Source organism: Meriones unguiculatus, chromosome 2, assembly GCF_030254825.1.
Source record: "Meriones unguiculatus strain TT.TT164.6M chromosome 2, Bangor_MerUng_6.1, whole genome shotgun sequence".
NCBI lineage: Eukaryota > Metazoa > Chordata > Mammalia > Rodentia > Muridae > Meriones > Meriones unguiculatus.
In genome coordinates, this window is record NC_083350.1 from 44517842 (window position 1) to 44534907 (window position 17066).

The 17066-nt window shown below is 39.2% G+C and overlaps 1 protein-coding gene across 3 annotated transcripts in view; it reads left to right on the forward strand.

The window, feature by feature from the left end:
- The first annotated feature begins 734 nt into the window (after nt 1–734).
- Nucleotides 735–17066, forward strand: part of Jakmip2 (janus kinase and microtubule interacting protein 2) — a 152396-nt gene continuing 136064 nt past the window's right edge. Inside the window, exon 1 of one of the 3 annotated variants that reach the window (XM_060377317.1) lies at nt 735–1051. The gene's annotated coding sequence lies outside the window, so the exon portion shown is untranslated. Of the gene's footprint in view, nt 1052–2420; nt 2532–17066 lie in introns of those variants that run through there. The other 2 variants (XM_060377319.1, XM_060377318.1) reach the window with 2 other exon arrangements.

Here is a 17066-nt window from a genome sequence, read left to right on the forward strand (position 1 = left end):
GGAAGGGCATCCATGAAAACAGCACGGAATTGCTTGCGAATAATGTCTGCTCCAGGAGCCTGAAGTTAGGAACTGTCCACTGTCTAGTGCTGCCGAGAACCTTGGTTGTTCATAAGTATTTCCGGTTTGTTTTGTTCCGACTTCCTTTTTTTTTTTTTTTCAGGCGGGTGTCAATATCTCCAAAGTCCTTTTCAGGAGACAAGTTGGAAAAACAATGAAACCAAATCATCTGAGAACAAACTAGACCGAATGTAAAGGAACGCAGCAGGCACCTGGTTTATTGCAAAGTCCAGCAGTTTTGTTTTTTAGTTAACAACATTGAGCAAAAGATGGTATCAAGGGCGCAGAACTTTGGAGTAAAAACAATTTTCCATCATTCAACATAAGGTTCTCATTTCTTTCTTTCAATAGAAAATGTATTATATTTTATTTAAAATCTATAGACAATACAAATAAATGCTAAATTGTTTGGTATAGTTCAAGCTATTGCTTAGATTCAACTTTAACTGTTCTTTCCCTGTGCCTTTTCACCCTTAGTGCCTCTCAAAACGACCTGGAGCTTTGGTTAGGAGACCAAGAGCATCCCAGAGGCAGAGACAGAGTTTTACTCCAGCCCCTGCAGCTTGCTTTGCTCCTCTCCCCTCCCCCTTAGCTTGCCACTTGCAATTGGCTATTTCCATGGCAACCAGCAGCTGCCGGGCCGGCTGCTTCTACCGCAGCAGGGGTGGGGCTGTGGGGGTGGGGGAGGAAAGGAGGAGCTTGAGGAGGTGTCTGCTGCAAGTTCCTGGCTGATTCTGAGCTCACACCATCCTCCAAGAGGGAGGAGGCTCGAGAGATGCTGCCGCTGTTGCCGCCTCTAGTGCTGGTACTCTAGTGGAGCTGGAAAGGGTGGTTCCTATCGCACCATCGCCAACCAGAGAGGGAGGAGAAAAAAATCCCGGCAGCCGCTGCTGATGTTGGGTTCCGAGGCTGCATCCGACCGGATCACAAGGAAAATGGATTCAGTTTGCAGTACTCCCTCCTTTCAGCATCTTCTCCTGGTCTCAGCATGGTGAGTAGGAGGTAGAGGGGCTACCTTCTTCATCTAGGTGGTTATTAAATGACTTGTGTATGTATCTGTGGCCTAGACTTAAACAATGACTCGCGTCTCTCAGACTAGGAGGGGGTTGGGGGTGTGGAGACAGAGATGAGGATGGAGAGCAAGGAAGGTTGTCGGGCAGAGAAGTGAGAAGGCATCCGCTTGTGTTTTAGAGGGGGAAAAATGTTTTGATTTTTATCTGGCTCAGAATACTAACTGATCCGCCGGATTCCTTTCCTCTTCAAGCTTAGCAACAAGATCAGGGGGTGGGAAGGAGCTAGCAAGAAGAGGATGTAGTTGAAAGCAACCTTTCCGTTTGCAGGTCTCACAAACAGGGTTGGGCCTTCCCTCAAAAACAAATTTGGTGTCTCAACCTTGCAGGCCTAATTAGAAGGTGATTTTACTTATTTGCTCTGGTGCTAAGACGGCCCCAGACTTGTTGAAAAACCATTTCTGAGATCCAGAGTTTTTTTTGTTTTTTTTTTTTTTCAGGGTGTATTTTTGACTGTGCACATACACAGCTACCTACGGACACATCCTATGTGCACATGTTACTTTGCAGGTGTGTTCTATTCATGGAGCGTGTTTATATGCCCAGCACCTGATTCACTTTCATCTTATGGGTTACTGATGCTTTTGCATTCTTGGAAGCAATTGCATGTTTTAGGAAATGTACTTCTGGTTTGTAGTCATTATTATTCATTGGCTTCATTTGGATTAATGTGACATTTATTCTTGTTATTGTCCCTTAGGTTCATTGTGGCCAATTAGGACAGATGCATGTCGTTTACTCTGAGTTAGAGAGCTAGATGCCAATTCATAGCCTGTCCATGTTTAATTGGGTTTGTGGGCCTATGTTGAGGGCCCCAAATTTGCAATGATCGGAAAGGGAGGTGGCTTGGAATATTATTAAGCATATTGCATCTTCACAAGTCAATGTTGAAACAGATCGGTTTTCTTCAAATTCTGATCCATCCTTATCATGTCTGTATGGTGTGCTCCAACCAGCACAGCTGAGCTGGTAGGTGAGAGGCATTTGTTTTATTTAATTGTGTTGATATTTGTTGCTCGTTCCTTCAGTGTCCACCACCATTTTATAGTTCTCAAATGCTCTGCTCTTGGATGGCTTCTGTAAGTGATTAAATAAGGAAGCAGGATGGTTCTAAAAACCTAAGTGTTCTCAAGGACCTCAGGCTAGCCATTTCCGAATTAGTCTGCTCATACAATGAAATGAAAAAGAGGGAGCAAAGCTTGGCAGGAGGATGTGGCTTGTAGCTGAAATGGGGGCAATTGTAGTTTATAAATGCTTACTGGTATCTGTTTGACCTTTTGCTATGCTAAGGCTTTAAGGCAGTTCAGGAGACTAAAGATGCTTCAGACTGGAACATACAAGGCTCCATTACCACCTAGGATAATGGATTTCATTGAACTAAAGCCAGAAAAATCCTTTCAGGTAAAAGCGTATTAGTAATATTACATGCAGCAAATACATGAATTGTATCTACCAGCCTTCCCACCATCACTGTCATTGAAAATGTATTTTACAATGTAAAATATTAGATTTTTTTATATTAATTTTTCATTTTATTTTACATACCCCCAGTTTATTATTTTTGCATCATTGTGTTTTAGTTTTATTTTTTTCTGAGAATTATTCTATTTGTTTTTTAGATAGGAATGATGCTTAGTGCCTTAATTTAATATGCTCATGTATTGTGTATATTCACAAGTCTAAAAACTCTTGCTACCATATGCCTAATTATAACAACTATATAAAGTAGGTCAAGGAAGGAGGTACTGGGCCTGTATGTCACTGCAAAAAAAAAAAAAATTTATACCACATTTTATACTCTATTATTAAAGGTAACTTTTGATTTCCCAAAGTAAAATTTCAAATATACCCACAGTGAACTTTTAAAAATTAAAATAGGCAGTATAATAACTGGACCTATTTTATAAATGGAAAGCAGGTAGCCTGGCACTTTGATTTACTTCCTTTCTACTGGATTTGGATGTGGCTCTATAGGCAAAGTTGGTACAGTTTGAACAGAAGCACATCACCATAGGTCATGGCTTAGGAAACTCACTGTTGGTAGTCACATTCGATGATCGGGGCAGTCCCTATGTAGCACAAATAGCCTAGAACTATTGAACCTGAAGGAGAGGAAATTGACACAGAACCATCATTTGTTTCATATAAGCTTCTGCTCTTACGTAGGGTATTGGCAGTTGCTTGGAACCTGGAATATGATCAGTAGGCTTCAGCTTCACAGAAAGAATTAAGATTAGATATGCAAAACACAGAAATTCCTCGCAGTAAGTGTGGATAGTCATGTGCACTCTAGTGTCATCAAAAACTATCAGCCTATGGCCTAGACATGCACTTGTCTGGAAAGGGCTGCATTACTTCCCCAAAACATTCCTAGCTTACTAGAGTACATTATGTATTGAAGAGTCCATATTAGCTGTTTAACATTGGATATTTTGACATTTGTGAATACAGGCTCCAGTTTTGTAATGTGCTTCTGATTACCAAACCTGGATACTTTAGAAGAGAGTGGTTGATCCTCTATCTGGAAAACTTTTTTATGCAGCTTAAACAGGATGTGGAGATTCACCTGCGTCTTCGCTTATCAGCAACTTCATGGAGAGTCATGCCAAATAATTTTATCAAAATGGCTCTCGGTTGTATGGATAATTTTGAAAACTGTATTATTTCTTAGTGAGGTCTAGATACAGAATAATTCAAGAGCTACCAAGTTGGTGTTAGAAAAAAAAATTGTATGAAGACTATATACAACTTATTGTTTCAAGGTTTGTTTAAAGGTAGTATGAAGGAAAATTCATTGCCTTGTTTTGCTCAAACTATGTCTTGAAAATACCACTCTTTTTGGAATATTAGAGATAAATATTTTTATTGGTATGTCAGCATTTATTAAAACTTTTTACAGTTGGAACACACATTTAGCTTACTGCTTTATGATGTGGTGTTTCCAGTCTCTTTCAATGACCTCAGAATGTTCTGTAATTTTGATTTTACACTATGAGTCTCTTTCTGGGTGGCTGGAAGTTTATATTTGGATATTAAAAGCTACTTCCCTTGGTTCTCATATAAATTCCTAAAAATTTTAATGCTTTTTTTTATTATCAAAGTAAGAGCTTAAAAGAAATCAAATTTATCTTGGAAGTTTCAGTATTGCTTAGCAGTGAAATAAATAATCTAGATTTATACTTGGTTTTTACTCAGAGAGGTCAGTTAACCGCCTCCCATTTGCATATGCCTCAATTATTCCATTAATTAAAATGCATTTTCAAACAGTGTGAGTTAATCAACTTACTAACAATTATTTGTAGAGCTCTTATCTGATTAACAGAATTTGCATATGCTAGCAAAATAAAATTTCCTTAGAGGACATAATTTACACACATGTGCAGCAGTTAATGATGAAACAACATAGTTACTATTCGAATTACCAATGTACCTTATGTTAATATAATCCCTTATACATCTCAAAGTTGCTTTCATTTTAAATCCCGACAGTCTATCATGTCAGAAAAAGCTTTTTGTTGTTCTTTTGATTGGTTTTAATAAGTGAAAACTGATTTGAAGAAGAAGCAAAACTTGTTCATGTTTTTGTTTAGTAAACCATCAAACAGAGGCTACATCTCAAGTTTTATGATCGCGAATCTTTAATGTTAGAAAACTTAATAGATTAACTTGGAGACTTGACTGACAATATAAATTACACTAAATATGTATTCTGTGGCTCACTATATTTGGATTTAGATTTGAATATTCCAGGCAGTCAAATTGGCTTTTGATAACAGTGATTTTATAAAAAGATTAAGTATGTATAGGATATTTTAAAAAAAAAAGATGACACTGATATATTTTGGAAAAAAAATCTCATATAATTGATAACTCACAGAAGCACAGAGGCTTTTGCCAAGAGAAAGTTAGACCTTCACTGGACTAATGCATACTTATTTTATGACAAAGCGTTGTTTTGGTTTCTAACGACATAGAGATTGGGAAGTCACATTATTTTCCTTGCGCTTGGGACCATATTAAGATTCCCGTGTGTCCTGGACCTTAAGAGCATTTGTACCATTTTGCCTCTTTAGTCTTTCTACCTGCTTTTCTTAAGATAAAGAAATGATAATCTGGTTAGAAAGAAGTGATCCTAAGTTTGATAATTCTGCTATTTTCTTTGACAAAACTGTTATGCATTTCAAAAATATCAAGTGTCAACAATTTGCTTTAAAACATTCCAGCATATTACAGTATATGTGAATATATGTGATCATATGAGAATATATGCATATCTATGCACACATACATATTTTTGTGAGGTAGGGTCTTGCTGCAGCTCATGTTCACCTTGAGCCTACTACACAATCCTGGCTAACTTTGAAATTGCTCTCCTGAATGCAAGGCTGAATTCAGGTAATGGGAGCAGTAATGGGAGAGGATAGAAAGATGATTGCTTTCCAATTCTGTCATGGACATTTTGTTTCTGATAATGGATGAGTATATAAAATGTATTTGATACTGAAAGTGTAAAATTTAATGCACATTTCCACAGCTTGCAATATGAAGGCCTTCTTTAACTGTGTAGAAATATATTGACTTGTATAGACTTTAAGTCTGGTTAATTGCAGTGTGTGGTATTTTTATTTATTTGAAATATTTTTTTCATATTAAAGTTTATAATTTTTTGACATAAGAAATTACTGTCATTCTGGCTCAATACTCTGGGTTTTAGGATTATAGAAATCAGCCGCAGGGCTGACTTTTCTGTTCTTATTTTTGTTGTTGTTACTATTACTAATAATATGGCATATATTTTGTAACTGCTGGTAATTCAGCTGTAGCCACCTAGCCAATTGTGCTTCTTAAACTACCTCTTTGGGAAAAATACCCTTTGTAACGAATTAGCCGTAAGAAAGCTGAGATCACTGCAATGAAGATCTTCTACTGAAGGCATGTTTTACTAATCCAATTAATTTTATCATTCAGTGACTTTGTTCACTTTAACATTATGTATACTTATTGTGGAGGGAGAATACTGGGACATATAAAAGGAAAATAAAACATCTGTAAGGCGACTGTTAAGAAATATTTACTGTTGTATTAAGGGGATATTCACTTTCCATTTTTTTCCATATGCACATAGACACATACTCAGACATGCAGTGTCACAAGTGGCCCATTCTCTAAGCATTGGTTTATATTTCTTTTGCTTTATATATGGTGGCCATCTTTTCATGTCAAGGAATCTCTGTTAAATTTTCTGTCTCTGTGCATGTTTTGATAAATGAATCAATTTTGTTTTGTCTTTCCTACTTAGGAGTCATTACGTTGGTTTTAAATACTTCTTATGTGGGTAGGTCCTGCTTGATTTACAACAGCTGAAGCAAGTGCTATTCTTGGAAATACTAGCCCTGTCTCCTACCTACCAGTGGCTCTTACAGTGGGCGTTAAATTAACCTTGGCCGTCTCTTGTCTGCTGATAATGAATGAATGTTAAACCTAAGCCAGTGAAATAAATCCCTGCCCCAATCGCTAGGAAATTCACAAAATACAAACATCAGCAGCAATTAAAGAACGAACTCTCGAAGAAATTTAATTTAGTCACGTTAGTCTCTCCACTGTGATAATGATGTATACTGTAGCTTTAACCTTTGTGACCAGTTCAAATGTCTTATGGAGATATATTCAAACAACATTCATCAGCTGTCAGGAACTCTCCAAAATAAACCGATGCATATTTATCATTTGCCTGTGTTTATCATATTTATCATATTCACTGTGTCCCTTAAATGTATATGAGTTTTCCAACCCAAACCTGGCTGTCTGACTCCCACCCTTTGCAAGAATGAGTGGTTGAATCTTCCATCACTAAATGTCAATGGGCAATTTCTTTCCGTGTTTTGAGGCTGAAGTGTATATAGTACTGTTTGGAGGTTTCCTGTGTATACCTCAGTGCTCCCTGCTTCCTTTTTTAATTTTTTTTTATTATTAGTTACATTTTATTAACTCTGTATCCCAGCTGTATCCCGCTCCCTTATTCCCTCCCAATCCCACCCTCCCTCCCTCATCTCCTCCCTGCCCCTTTCCAAGTCCACTGATTGGGGAGGACCTGCTCCCCTTTCATCTGACCCTGTTTTATCAGGTATCTTCAGGACTGGCTGCAAAGTCCTCCTCTGTGGCCTAGCAGGACTGCTCCTCCCTTGGGGGGTGGGGAGGTCAAAGAGCCAGCCATTGAGTTCCTGTCAGAAATAGTCCCTGTTCCCCTTACTATGGGAAACCAATTGGTTACTGAGTTACCATGGGCTTCATCTGAGCAAAGGTTCTAGGTTATATCCATACATGGTCCTTGGTGGAGTGTCAGTCTCAGAAAAGACTCCTGTGCCCAGATATATTTGGTCCTTGTGGGGCTCCTACACTTTCCAAGTCATACTAACTCCCCTTCTGCCAAAGGTTTGGTTATGAGTCTTAGTATCTGTTTTGATACACTGCTAGGTAGAGTCTTTCAGATGCCTTCTGCGGTAGACTCCTGTCATACGTCCAAAGCACATCCCATTTGTCTTTCTAAGTGAGGATTGATCATCTTACCCTGTGTCTGCTTTCTTGTTTATCTTCTTTAGGTGTATAGATTCCATTATGTTTATAATATCTTGTAGGTCTATATAAGCAAGTATATACCATGTTTGTTTTTCTCCTTCTGGGATACTTCACTCAGAATGATCTTTTCTAGATCCCACCATTTGCCTGCAAATTTCATGATTTCCTCGTTTTTGATTGCTGAGTAATATTCCATTGTGTAAAAATACCACAATTTCTGTGTCCATTCCTCAGTTGATGGACATCTGGGTTGTTTCCAGTTTCTGGCTATTACAAATAAAGCTGCTACAAACATGGTTGAGCAAATGTCCTTGTGTACTTGAGCAAATTTTGGGTATATACCTAGCAGTGGTATAGCTGTGTCTTGAGGAAGCACACTATTCCTAATTGTCTGAGAAAGCACCAGATTGACTTCCAAAGTGGTTGTACCAGTTTACATTCCCACCAGCAATGGAGGAGGGTTCCCCTTTCTCCACAACCTCTCCAGCATGTGTTGTCACTTGAGTTTTTCATCTTGGCCATTCTGATGGGTGTAAGATGAAATCTCAGGGTTGTTGTGATTTGCATTTCCCTAATGGCTAATGAGGTTGAATATTTCTTTAAGTGTTTCTCTGCCATTCGATATTCCTCTATCGAGAATTCTCTGTTTAGCTCTGTTCCCCATTTTTTAATTGGACTACTTGGTTTGTTGCTTTTCAGCTTCTTTAGTTCTTTATATACACCAGATATTAGCCCGCTGTCAGATAAAGGGTTGGTGAAGATTTTTTTCCGAATCTGCAGTAATACAGAGCAACCACTATAATTATAGAAACAGTTGCTTTTCCTCCACTAGAGTATAAGCTTTCTGAGGCAAAAGGATGAAAATCATGTCCACTGGTTAGTCAGGTACTCTTTTCCAGCATGTGCTCAGTAATGACTTGTTGACTGACTGGCTGGCTGGAGGGTGTCCCGAAAGGTCTTAGGCCTCTGATTTCAGAATTTCGGATTTCCCTTCTGGGACCTTCGGAGCCGCATCTTGTTAAGGTCACCATAGTGCTCGGGTTTTGCCCATGGGAGAGCACTTGCTTAATGTGCAGCAGGCCCTGGATTCACTCTCTAGTACTCCAAGTAAAAAATCTGTGAAAACTAAACAGATTATATTCATGTGAGTAACAGTCTCAGGTCACCGTTAAGATACTGAAAGAGAAAAATCAAACTCTTAAAGCTACAAAGCACAGCATTTAGTGACCCACCGTGGAAGACTGCTCACTGCAGGCTGTGGCATAGCGATGGCTGTCAACACTTCATTTTCCTTTGGAAACTGACTTTTAAGCTTAATGTGACAGCATTAAGGCCATGCCTTTTAATTTGCTGTAATTGATTAAAATAAGCTAGTAATTTGATTATTAGTACACATTCACATTTCTTCTACTATTTTAGAAAGCCACTCAACTAAATTTACCAGTTAGTTGTAAACAAATTATTCTTTTATAGACATATTCAAAAAACAAGTCAAGACAAAAATGTATGGCACAGCATAAATAAATCAAGGCAGCGTTCTGTTTTCATGAAGGGTTTGAAGTGAAACATAGTGAGAGTGACCTGGAATAGATGGTTATCCTTGGCAGACATGGAGGCAGACCATCTAGCTATTGGAACCACCCATCTCTATTGAGGACTCCTGTTGGCACCTCAAAACTTGAGAAGAAAGAAAGGCTCTTGAAAGATAAACAAGAAAGAGGACTCAGGGTAAGATTCTGAGTGACCAATCCTCACTCAGAAAGACAAATGGGATGGACATTGGATGTAGGAGAAAACAAGTAACAGGACAGGAGCCTACCACAGAGGGCCTCTGAAAGACTCTACCTAGCAGTGTACCAAAGCAGATATTAAGACTCATGACCAAACCATCGGCAGAGTGCAGGGAATCATATGAAAGAAGGGGGTGTTAGTAAGACCTGGAGAGTACACGAGAGCCACAAGGACCAAATATATCAATGCACAGGGGTCTTTCATGAGACTTTTTCTCCAACCAAGGACCATGTATGGATATAACCTAGAACCTCTGCTTAGATATAGCCCATGGTAGCACAGTGTCCAAATGGGTTCTCTAATAAGGGGAACAGGGACTATTTCTGACATGAACTCAATGACCAGCTCTTCCACTCCCCTCCCACGAGGGAAGAGCAGCCTGGCTAGGCCACAGAAGAGGACATTGCATGCAGTCCTGAAGAGACTTGATAAACTAGGGTCAGATGGAGGGGGAGGGGATCCTTCCCTGTTAGTGGACTTGGAAAAGGGTAGTGAGAAGTTGAGGGAGGGAGGGTGGGATTGGGAGGGAATGAGAGAGGGGGCTACGGCTGGGATACAAAGTAAATAACCTGTGATTATTATAAAAAAAAAAAAAAGAAAGGCTCTTGATTGCCGTTTTAGCACTTAGGTGTCTGTTTGCTAGCATTCTTAAAATCCCGGAATTTAATTACAGTTAAGATATAAACAACAACAACAACAAAAAAACAATATCTAAGAAAGTTTAGCTGACACTATCTGGTCAGAAAACAACTCATCACTCTTATTTTCAAGAAGAAAATTTTTCTGATAGTGTTATGTCCAAAAATGCCTGTGAGCCTATGCTTCAGGGAAAAAGGTGATATTTTCATCCTTCCTTCTGCTTCAAACTTGAAATATTCCCTCTGGAAACTACTTCTCAGCGCAACCACATTGCAAATGTAAAAGTAGCAAATGTTTCTCTCCCACAGTCTTCATCTAGCTTGCCTGTGCAGCTTTTCAAAGAGAGAGCCCCCTTCCTAAACAAAAAACATGAATTCTTTCTCTGTGGTCATCACTGATCCATACCGACGGCCCTAAACTGAGTATTAAGGTCAAAGGTCACAATTTAGACACACTATCCAAGACAAAAGAGTATTAGGATTTTGATGCTAGAATACTGATGGAAATATTTAAAATTTAAAAATGAGCGTGACTTTGCAAAATCTACACAATGGTGTCATTCTACCTGTGAGTTCTTTTACAATAAACTGATCAACAATTTGTGTGTGTGTGTGTGTGTGTGTGTTTGTGCACACGTGCACTTTCCTGTGTGCATGTGCACTTGTGTGCGTGGGGGGAGTAGGGATGTTTGGGCTCAAGTACTTACATATGGAAGACCGTTACCTAACTACTGAGGTACATCCATCAAAATGGCTTTTGACAATTGCTTTTTATGTAGTGATAACGAATGGGGAATTTATTAAAAGTCTATGCAAAGAGTTCCCATGAGAATTCACAATTTTTAGGGTTGAGCTAACCAGCATTGACAAGAAAGAGATAGGATTTGGAGATTTTTAAAATGTGTATGATATACTTTAAACTGCAATGCTCATGAAGCTCTTAGATAACTATTTATGAAAATGGATACTCAGAAACTTCTGGGATTTCTCCGATGGCTGTCTTGATCTGGTGACCTCTGATAAAAGACAGAAACATGCGACTCTACTGGCTTCTATATCTACTTAGCATTGTTTCAATTGTAAATAATGAACAGTGAGGTGGATTTTGTATATTAGAGGATACTTGGGTGTTAGTCGTGTTAGAAGCAACTTTTAATTTTGAGTTTTCTTTGGTTTATTCTTTTTCTCAGTGCTTGGTGTCAAGCTTAGGTCCTTCATGCGTTCAATGATATTCTACTATTGAGCACTATCTTAAGCCCTCGCCTCCTCTTACTTTGAAAGGACTTCACTTAATAAGATCACCTATGACACTTAGAATTTCCAGTATTTTGATTCAGGTGTCCAAACTCTAGAAATAATTAAAAAACACACCCTAAATTTAAAGAATGGAGTTAGCAGAGAATCTCTCTCCCTGGCTGACTCTTTGGAGAAGGAGTTATTTGCCTCTCACTGTCTTTTTAGCGAGTTTGTGTCTTACATGCGTGGGAACAATGCTACACTCAGAAATGGGGCGAAGAAAAGTGTCACCATACAGCAGAGGATAGTGATCCTTTGTGACCTTTGAGTTTTTATCCCACTTAAATTTAAGAGAGCCCATTGTCCAAAGTGAGGTTAGAAAAACAGACACCTGCTTCACTCGCTCTAATTCGCCAATATCATTGACTACCCATATCCTGTCTCCTTTCTCTCAATGGTGGCATTTGCTTTTCTATTCCTAGAGTAGAAAACCAAGTCTAGAGTGCTTAACCAAAGACTCAGAAAGGTAGCAAGGAGGTAAGGTGTATGCCTCCAGCCACTAGTCACCTGCGCCTGCTTCTTGAGCCTTCTCTACCCTCTCTACAGTTTGAAAACATTAGCTGTCTCAGCTTATTTTGTAGAATCCTCATGCTTTGGAACATAGTCTTTGACTACATAACCAAATGAAATCTAAGCAGAATTGATTCGTTCTCAGTTAATGTGGTGCCACTGCAAACCACATTCTCAATGAGTGTAGATGCCATGTGACTAAAGAAAGGACATTTTGATGTCCCTGGTGAGAGTACAGAGTGCATGGTTGAGGAGATGGGCTTCGTACAAAGATGGCCTCTCCCTGGTCCTCTCTGAAAACTGAAAACATTGAGAGAAAAAATTAAATTTGTTGAGCACTTACTTCTCTTTGATTTTGTGCAGATTGTGTGTTTTCATGGTTTTATTTATTTATTATTTATTTTCACTGTTTAGTGATCAGGTCTACAAGACAAATTACTTGAGACCTATAACAATGGGAATTCAGTTGAGCTATTTAGATATTATGTTGTGCCAAAATGAAGATACTTAGTGATATTTAGGACAACATGTAAAATATCACTTTTATGCTTTAAAGCCAATTCCAAAAACAAAATGTAGCATTTAATCCCAATTTTCTAAATAAGGAGAAATTACACCCACATTAAAAAACAATGTAATATAAATCAAAATATTAAACAGAAATTAACAGATGGTGGTAAGGTAATAGGAATTTTTAAATTAGTGTTTTCTATGTTTTTTTTCAATATTATAAATGAAAGATTTTTATCCCTAAAGTGTATGACATTTGTAAGGAACTTGACTGTATAGAACAACTTCAAAGAAATTATGGAAAATGCCCTTTGCCCAGATCACAGGTTTCCAGCCTGGTCTCCAAGGACAGCCACAGTGTCCTGGTGAGCCAGAGGACGATTCGTGGTGTTATCCACAGGGTGTCCTCTTACAGTTCTGAGGGGGAAGATCCTGTCTCCAACATAGCTTCAAGCCCAGTGATATAAGTTATGTGATATCCTGTGTGTCCAAACGTTTAACCTCTTTAAAACTGAAAGTTCTTATTTTTTTGTTCAGATTTTAATATCCTTTTTATTTGTGTCATACTTTTTGTCTTAGTGCCATGATTTTTTTGACTGTTGTGATTAGAAGTCTGGCATAAAAAATTGCATTGTGACCTGTTGACCTTGATTTTTTTAAGAACTCTACTTTATGTAGGGTTATTAATCACTTCTACCTTCTTTTCAACACGCCTTCCCCCAAACACCAGGTAGGAGGGAAAGAAGGTTAGTAGAGACAGGGCGGAGTTCTCTCTGCTACTTCCCTCTGGGTTGGGTCATAGGATTCCTTTGGGGGCAATGCCAATACCAGTCATCCAGAAATCCAGAAGTCCAGGTAACCAGCAAATCAGCAAACTGCAAATCCAGCAGCTGGACAATCCAGCAGCAAATAATCCTCCATCCAGCAGCTGTGCCTTCAGTTAATTCCACCTGGCAAAGACCACTCTCCGCACAAGTTACTTAATAGATGTGGACAAACTAAAACCCCCAACTTGGAATCCTAAAAACATGTTTACATTTCATAAACCAAAACATCCACAACAGTGACCCTCTAAGGCTTGTTTGAAATCAAATTATAGGGGTTTCTTAATGTATATTTGTTAATTATGTGTATCTCTCTCTATGTGTGTGTACATTTATATCTCTTGTTTTATGCTTTAATGGTTGGGAAACTAGAAATGGACTTTTGGTACTAAGTGAGGGGAAGTATTTTGGAAGGGGGGAATAGTAGAATATAGGTAAATGGAAATAGAGATGGGGTAAACTGAGGGCAGAGGGTTGAGACAGACAGTAGAGGGATGAAGATGGAGAAGTGAGGAGCCAAGGAAGGCTTAGCCAAAGTGAAGTGTGCATGAAGCTACTTGGAAGTCTGTGATCTTGCAATCTGAGAAAAATATATAAGAGGATTTGCTAGAACATAATATGACCTGAAGGAACAGGGGGAAGATCCTTGTTAAGTGAAGATGGGGAGAGGGAGAGGGGTTCAGAAGGGGCAAGTGGGGGGTAACAAAAACTAAGGATGTGGGAAGAAGCTATACAAGGTTCTACTAGCTTGTAAGCTAAATTAAATTAAAAAATAAAACATGTAGGAGTTTGCACAGAAGTATCCCACATTAGTGAGCTGTGCTGCTTCCAGAAGACACGAGTTTATTAAACGACAGCCTCAGTAACAAGCATAGGTCACCTCTACTGAGTCATTGGTCCGGGAGGATCCAAAATAATTCAAGCCATTGTCATTGCTCTGGTTTAGATAGAAAGAGCTGTAGCCAAAGAGACCACGTATTTTTTTTTAATACACAGGGAAGCCAATCTTTAACTGACCAGAAACCCTTCCTTGTGTTTATATTTTGTACTGCTGGAAGGTACTATGGAGGCTGGAGGAGGAGAGAACATCAGTGTTTTCCAGAGCCGGCTCCTGCAAGCTACAGTACCCACCTGCCAGGCAAGAGATGCCCACTGGTGCAGTTGCGGCACTTTACAGGCTTAACCAACCACTTTTTGACTGGATTTAAGGCTTCTTCCACAGCAAGGAGTTTATGCCTGATATTATAAACATTGTCAAAAAAAACATGGGTAAGCAAGCCATATGCCCTAAGGGAGAAGCTGTGGATGCTGGCTTTACAGAGGTCCATGGCTTTAAACTAGCTTCTCAATACTTGTGTTTATATCCATGGATTTGTGCTATTACTAGTTTTGGTCAGAGAATACTACAGTTAGTGTTTAAAGCACAGATATATTACTGTTTAAAACACTGTGAATAAGTGACTGTGAGTTCTCAGACATACATGGCATATTTATACCAACCCACCACCACTGAGCTCAGGAAATATGCAGATGAAGAGGCAGAAAGAATGCAAAAGTCTGGGGAGGGAGAGAGCTCTGACATAACTAGTGTCTTTTTGTTTTATATTCTCCTAATAAACTTACGCAATTATGAACAAGACAAATTTTTAAACATTTTCAACTAAAATAGAACTTTGAGATATTCTTTCAATGAAATTCAAATGGGTGTTCTCTAGATTTTTGCTCCTGATTTGTAATAAATACAAAAACTGAATCTAAAAATGATCCTACCACCTAACAATGCGTTCTAAGTTAGGTGTACTTGTGGAGGAGTAAGGAATGAATGAAGAACCTACAAAGATGATTCAGACTCCAACCTCAAAGCACAACGAGCCTTAAGCATTTAAGGGACCCAAATTAAGAGACCTGGATGCTTTTATCAGAAGACAGGCATGTCCGCAAATTTGTTATGGAGAATGAAAACATATAAAAGGAGACTTGGTGAGGAATGACTATCAAGGCCTGTGGGGGGGGGGGGGGGGAAGACAAAATGAATCTGTGACGATTCCGTTTACTGGCCTAAATGGGGATAGGGACTGTAAACTGCCTCGCCCTGATATTAAAACAGGATGGTGGCCAGGATCAAGTCACAAATGCCCGTTATTCAGGAAACAATGCAGAATGCGGCATTTAAAATGAAGCAGAGTGACAGCATGAAGAGCTCTTTGTGGCTTGCCATGTTCTGAGCTGTCAGCATACGTGATGCACTGTCACAAGGCTGTGCCGGGAAACAGGCTGTAAGACTGAAATGAGATGACTGTCACACCCTACAAGGAACATTATGAATGACTCTCAAGTTACTTCCCCTCTGGAGCGCTCCCTTACTTGCATATGAATCTAGTGAGAACACACATTAAATACATCGATTCCAGTCACAGTCAAGGGACTTGTTCATTATTATTTGCTTTCTTCATTTAACACAGAAAACATAACCCAGAAAGTGAGGAAAAATGAAAACCCAGAGGGGAAAAGGTCACTGAGTATTTAATAAGAGTATTGATCCTGAGTCTTGCTTCTACCTTGCTGGTTTTTCATTTTTGAGTTATGACTGTCAGCTCCCCAACCTCTCAGTTTAAAATAGTATGTACCTCTTCTTCTGTCTTTCTTCAAATATCCCTGAAGAAGAAGCCTGTAAAACCAATTTAAATTGCTTAAACTCCTTATTTCTGCTTAACTAAAAAAAAAAATGTTGGTTTAAGGTATCTGCATGGGCCTTCTACATGTAAAAGTCTGTTTGTAGCTTTGTAGCTGTCTAGCACAATCTCTGACTGTCTTTTGTCTTAAATAGATCATTCTCTCATGGCAATCAAGTAGAACTCTCTCTCTCTCTCTGTGTGTGTGTGTGTGTGTGTGTTTGGGGGGTAGGGAGAGGGAGAGAGACAGAGAAACACAGAGAGAGTGAGTGACAGTGAGACCCAGAGAGATAGAGGTGGGGATTGGGGGAAGGGGAGGGAAGGAAAGGGAAGAGGGACAAAGGGGAAGAGAGGGAAGGAGGGATGACAGAGAAATAAGGAAATAAGAGAGAAGCAGAGACAGACAAAAAGAGACAGAGGGACAGAGAGAGACAGAAAGAGAGGATACTGGCATTCAGTTTAAGCAAACAAGATACTAAACACATCCAACAAATGCAGATGCCACGGTAATTAGTCAATGCAATGCTTCAAAGGAACTGAGCTAGCTCATTTATCTGTTTAACACAGATAGCACATCTTCCTTGCACAGGGTAAATGACACATCGGCAGAAACACTGATGTTTTACCAAGCTTACTTACGAGTTTGCAGGAGACCATATTTAAGGATTCTTTCCACTCAACCTTGTGTACCTGTCATAAATGCAGCCCCAAAGGAATGCACATTTTCTGCCCTGCGGACTACTTGTGCTTGCACATTCAAACAGCCAAGCCTAGCTTTCCCTTTTTAGAGGCCAGGTGGGAAGCCAGCTTAGCCATATGTATGATATTTTAATCAAAGTTTGAGCATCGCACTGCCTGCATGAAGACATCAAAGGACAGGTTTATCTCCTTCCTTCTGTCACTTCTCTGGACATACATTGAGGTCATATTCAAAAGCAAAATGTCCTTTAAAATCAGAGCCCCTTGACTTAACAAAGATCCTATCCCAATGGCTGTAGCTGGGGTACCAAGTTGTGTTCAGGCTGTGACATTTTCAAGATGGAGCAATGGGACAGTGCAAGGCACAACTGGAGTTTCTTGGTTTGGGCAAGCTAACTGGGTGACATGAGCAGACAGCCT